The sequence below is a fragment of the Microcaecilia unicolor genome, chromosome 8 (genome assembly GCF_901765095.1).
Source record: "Microcaecilia unicolor chromosome 8, aMicUni1.1, whole genome shotgun sequence".
NCBI classification, from domain to species: domain Eukaryota; kingdom Metazoa; phylum Chordata; class Amphibia; order Gymnophiona; family Siphonopidae; genus Microcaecilia; species Microcaecilia unicolor.
Genome location: NC_044038.1, coordinates 28,790,639 through 28,797,194, shown reverse-complemented (window position 1 = coordinate 28,797,194; position 6,556 = coordinate 28,790,639).

Below are 6,556 nucleotides of genomic sequence, written 5' to 3'. Positions count from 1 at the left end.
ACTTCATATTATGGTAAGACAGAGGCAGGTCAGTCCAGAAAACTGTACCCACAAATTCTACATCTTGGTGGTTTTGTAATATAACACTTCCTTTGCTATAGTTTTCTTTGTTTAACACAATTATTGGATCAGTCTTCAGGCTTTCTGTTCCAAGAAGCGAAGCAGACAATTGGGGCGATTTGGATTACCATCAATTGTGACCAAACAGAGCAGAAGTAAGACATTTTAAATGGAGGGCGGAGCTTTGCAGAATCTCAGGGAGAAAACTAAACTAAATATTTAAAACCAGCAAAGAGGATTAAATGAGAATGACAAAACATTAACACTTCATCTCACAATCCTCTGGCTTCAATTTAAAGACAGAACTACAGAGGATGTTGGATAAAAAAAATAAAAGACCGTCAGCTCATCTGTAGCTCCCTACTGTGCTGTCACAGGTCTCCTGTCACTCGTAGTCCTCTCCATCCCTCTGTGACTAGGGTCCATTACTGTCTGTCCCGTGCCTGCTTCAGTTCTGCTACTCTTTCGGCTCCTACAACCTCTGCTCATGGTGATACTAAGCTATGCTTCTGAGAAGGACATGACTCCTGTGGTGTGGTTTTATTGTCAGAACCAGAATAGGATTTCTGACTCCCTGAGAGAGGAAGTAATCAGAAACATCATCTGAGGAAAATGCATTAGAGTTTTCCTTATAAGACACAGCAGAATCATACACTTCACTTACAGTATGTATTGGACACTATCTCCCTAACTCTATATATGGCACTAATTGACAATAATTTGATTCTAGTCAATATTTCTAGTCAATATTCTATAAAGATGCGCATAACTTTTTATACGCGGATCTGATCTGAAAAGGGAGCATAGCCATAGGAGAGGCATACGGAAGATCCACGCTTAATTTAGGCACGATGATTTACACCAGATTTCAGTGAGTGTAAATCCTCACACCCAAAATTTGGTGCAGATCCCAGTGCTAAATGCTATTCTATAAACCACGCCCACCTTTGAGCACCATTTATAAAATAGCGCTTAGTGTTCATTTTTTGGCACCCAAATTTAGCCCTATGGAGGGGGCAATTCTGAGGTTGCCTCCTTTTAGGTTTTCCAGTGCCATGCGTTGAAAGCCTATTCTAGAACGACAACTGAGCAGTGGCGTAGCTATGGATGGGCCTGGGTGGGCACATGCCCACCCATTCTTGGCTCAGGCCCATCTTGTCTGGCCTCCAAAATAGTTCAACGGTGGCTGCCTCACTCCCTCTCCTCCACCTCCGGATCTGGCATTTACTTCCCGCTTGCAGCTCCACAGCACCTGCCTTCTCTGTTCTACCTCAGCACCTTTCTCAGCAGCAGCCACGATGTATGTCTCTGTCACATTTAGATGCTTTCTTTTGCCCTGCCCTCACTTCCTACCTGGCAGGACGCGCCAGAAGGAAGCCTGCGGGGCTGGCCAGGCAGTGGATGTACATTGCTGTTGTCGAAAGTACTGAGGTATGAGGGAAGTTTCAGAGAGGGGAGAGATGCTGGGCCTCAGGGAGCGGGGAATGCAGGATCTGGGAGTGGAGGAGAGGGAGAAAAAAAGCCAGCAGATCAATATACCAAACAAAAAGATTTTATTGAAGATACCGTGTATGAACAAATCGCCCGACACAGGCTATGTTTCGCCCACCTAGGGCTGCGTCAGGGGCTACAATGAACAAATATACAGTAATTATAATAGATCGCCTGTGTCGGGCAATTTGTTCATACACGGTATCTTCAATAAAATCTTTTTGTTGTTATATTGATCTGCTGGCTTTCTTTTCCATATTGGATTTTGCAGATCGTTTGCCTTGTTGTTTTTTGGAGAGGGAGAAAGATGCAGGATAATGGAGGGGGGATTTGGGAAGGCCCACCCATCCAAATTCTGGGCCCACCCAAAATGAAAGGTCTGGCTACGCCCCTGCAACTGAGTGACCAGATCCCAATCTAGAATATTAGCGTAACCTGGTGTCAGTACACCTTACCTTTAGGCATGTGCAGTTACATCAACCGTAGACCTGGTGTAACTACGGGCACCTAAATGCAATGGGTGCACAGGTAACTTATCGGGGCTGATATTCAGACCACGCTGACACCTGTGGTCATTGCTGAGCTTGGATAATCAATGCCTCACCATTTCCAGTGACCGACATTGAATATCCAGCTGTTTTTGGCCAGTTTCAACTTAACCAACCAAGTCAATACTCAGGACTGCTCGGTTAAATTGAAACTGGCCAAAAATAGTCCTGCTATTTTGGCAGCCCAATTTAGCTGTGGACAAACAAAACAGCAGATCAAGATAAACGTGAAGATTTTATTGATATCATATACCAGAATATTGCCCGACACAGGCCGTGTTTCGCCCAAAAGGGCTGCATCAGGGGCTAAATTATTAACTGTGCAGAACCGATGTTCCAACTGGAAATATGATTTATACACATCAAACATAAAGGACATATACTAAAAAACCAGCAAGGTGACCACAACTTTTGTATAACGATCAATCAAACACCCCACAACTCTGAGTACTGGAAAAAAAAGAGTTAATAATTTGAAGGTCCTGGATTTCAAAGGAACTAACTTTGCCGAGACGGGGGAATTTCTCAAGGAACAGTTAGTGGGATGGGAACAGCTGAAGGATGTAGAACAGCAATGGACAAGACTGAAAGGAGCTATATTAAAGGCAACTAACCTTTATGTTAAAAAATTACAGAAGAGGAATAGAAGGCATCTCTGGTACTCGAATATAGTAGCTGAAAAGATAAGAGTAAGGAGGCTAGCCTTTGCACGTTATAAGACGACTCAGAAAGATGAAGACAGGAGAGAATACCTAAATAAGCGAAGAGAAGCTGGAAAAGCTATTAGGAAAGCGAAGCGGCAAATGGAGGAAAAGATAGCTAATACGGTAAAACTGGGTGATAAGACCTTTTTCAGATATGTAAGTGACAAGAGGAAGTGCCATAATAGCATTGTGAGGCTCAAAGCTGAGGGAGAGAAATATGTGGAAGATGATAAGGATAAGGATAAAGCTGAACTGCTGAACAATTATTTTAGCTCTATGTTCACGAATGAAAGACCGGGGGTAGGGCTGCAGAAAACAAAGGCTAAAGGAGATGGATGTACGGTAGACCAAGACCCGTTTACGGAGGACAGTGTTCATGAGGAGCTTGCCAAACTAAAAGTAGACAGAGCTATGGGGGCCTGATGGGATACACCCGAGGGTGCTTAAGGAACTCAGAGAAGTTCTGTCGGCTCCGCTGACGGACCTCTTCAATGCTTCCTTAGAAACTGGAGTGGTCCTGGTGGACTGGAGAAGGGCGGATGTGGTTCCTTTGCACAAGAGTGGAAGTAATTACAGACCTGTCAGTCTGACCTCGGTGGTGAGTAAGCTAATGGAAACGCTTCTAAAGAGGAGGATTGTGAGATTTCTTGAACTAAATGGAATGCGGGACCCGAGGCAGCATGGCTTCACTAGTGACAGGTTGTGTCAGATGAATCTGACTGTCTTCTTTGACTGGATGACCAAACAGGCAACCGGTCTGCAAACTCCAAAATGGAAACACAAAAGAGCAGATCGATAAGAGAGAAATATTAATTTATTAAATAACAAAAATATTCAGAATCAGCCCGACACAGGCCGTATTTCGCCCAGCAGGGCTGCGTCAGGGGCTATATAATATTCCTTTACTGTCGAGGAAATATTGGTATCACTGTATAAACTGGAAAAATATAAATAATCATTAAAAATAAAAAATGGATATTAAAAAATTACAAAGTGGATATAAAGCTTTTGACACGGTTCCGCACAGGCGACTGATAAATAAATTAAGTGCCCTCGGTATGGGACCTAGAGTAACGGATTGGGTTAAAAATTGGTTGAATGGTAGGAGACAGAGGGTAGTGGTAAATGGAGCTTGCTCTGAAGAAAAGGATGTCGTCAGTGGAGTACCGCAGGGATCGGTCCTAGGGCCGGCTCTTTTTAACATCTTTGTGAGCGATATTGCGGAAGGGCTGTTTGGTAAGGTTTGTCTCTTTGCGGATGATACTAAACTCTGCAAAAGGGTGGACACCCTGGAGGATGTGAATAACATGAGGAAGGACCTAGCAAAACTGGAGGAATGGACCAATATTTGGCAACCAAGGTTTAATCCCAAAAAATGTAGGGTCATGCACTTGGGTCAGAAGAATCCGAAGGAACGGTATAGTATAGGGGGTGAAGTGCTTCAGTGTGTGAAGGAAGAGCGGGACTTGGGGGTGATTGTGTCTGATGACCTTAAAGCTTCCAAACAGGTAGAAAAAGCAACGGTCAAAGCCAGAAGGATGCTTGCGTGCATAAAGAGAGGCATCACCAGCAGGAAAAGGAGGTGATAGTGCCGTTGTATAAGTCTCTAGTGAGGCCTCATTTGGAGTACTGCATGCAGTTCTGGAGACCACACCTACGGAAAGATATAAACAGGATGGAGTCAGAGAGGGTGGCTATGAAATTAGTAAGCGGTCTTGAACGCAAAATTATAGGGACAGGCTTATGAACCTCAACATGTATATGCTGGAAGAGAGGAGGGAGAGAGGAGACATGATAGAGATGTTTAAATATCTCATGGGCATTTATGTACAGGAAGAAAGTCTTTTTCAAATGAAGGAGAGCTCTGGAATGAGGGGGCATATGACAAAGTTAAGAGGGAATAGGCTTAGGAGTAACCTAAGGAAGTATTATTTCACAGAAAGGGTGATGGTGGTGTGGAAGTCTAGGACTGTTCCAGAATTTAAAAAGGCATGGGATAAGCATGTGGGATCGCTTAGGAACAGGAAGAATTAGGGGTTACAGAGGATGGGCAGACTGGATGGGTCATACAGCCTTTATCTGCCGTCATGTTTCTAGGTTTTTGACCAATGATTACGTTAACGTCTTTTGAGACTATAATCATCTATAACAGATAAAAGTCTACAGACAGTTTCTGAGGTCTTTTCGTCCGGTTCAATAATTTAAAACATATTGTTGTGTTAAGAACTATATTCATTCAAAAAGTTTTTTTAGAGTTATTATATAACTTGATAGGTTCTTTGAATGAATATTCCTTTTTGACAACATTACTTGTGCCAGCAAGCAATAATCAGTGACTCCCAAGACACACAGAATCTTGTGATGTGGGTGAAACGGGGACCCCACTGGGTATTTTTATCAACAACGAATTTTTAAACTGCACTCTGGGACCTGCTCTTTCTTCATCAGTAACAGTTGTCTCTACATTTATGTGTGTCAGTAGTGCATAAATATGCATGCCCTCTTATGAATATGGATGGGCTGGAGTGTAAATTTTAAGGGGCTTCGACGTTAGCTTCAGAACTTAGTACAAGAACAGTACTGGGCAGACTTCTACGGTCTGTGCCCTGAGAAAGACAAGGACAAATCAAACTCGGGTATACATATAAAGTATCACATACCATGTAGAATGAGTTTATCTTGTTGGGCAGACTGGATGGACCGTTCAGGTCTTTATCTGCCATCATTTACTATGTTACTTTGTTACTCTTTGGGGTTCTACATGGAATGTTGCTACTAATTGGGATTCCAGAATCTTGTAACTCTTTAGGATTCCAGAAGCTTCAGAACATTTAGTACAAGAACAGTGTTGGGCAGACTTCTACGGTCTGTGCCCTGAGAATGGCAAGGAGAAATCTAACTCGGGTATAAAGTATCACATACCATGTAAAATGAGCTTATCTTGTTGGGCAGACTGGATGAACCATTCAGGTCTTTATCTGCTGTCATTTACTATGTTACTATATGCTATTATGTTATAGAATTGCCCTTAACGGGGGTAACATAACATAACAAAATATCTGGTCTTATATCCCGCTTACACCTTGCAGTTCAAAGTGGGTATCAGTAGCATCAAAAGCCAGAACAACCAACCCTCTGGGAGGACAGTTAAAAAAATAGTGACAATTAAAATTATGGTTAAAAACCTTTTTTAGCATAAATTTCTGAAAGAGCTGAGTCTTATTATTCTTCCTAAACGACAGATAAGAATGAGATAACCGAAAAGTCCCAGCAAACTCCTTCCAATCTCTGGTGGCTTGAAATGCCAGTGTCGTTTCCTCTTGGCGAAAGAAAGGAAAATACAGTTGGGCAATTTAGCCTTCTGTCTCTTAAGGAGACAGCAAATAAGAAATGGGAGTATAAATACTTTGGCGCCAGTCAAAACAGGCCAGTTTAAAAAGAACTCTAGCCTCAATGGGCAACTAATGAAGTTTAATATAAAATAAAGAAATTCTGTCATATTTAGTTAAGCCAAAAATCAAGCTTACTGCTGTCTTCTATACAGTCGTTTCAGTAGACCCCTTAGTACAGTCCAAGATTACAGTAATCCAATCGCAAGAGTAAGTTTGAAGTGACCTTTCTCAAAGTAATTATATAATGAAGGTGCCAAATTTAGGGCCCCCTTTACAAAGTGGCGGTAAGCCCAACGCGGGCCTACCACTCGCTGAAAAGGAAGTACCGCTGGGATACCACAGTGGCCCGGCAGTAGTTCCC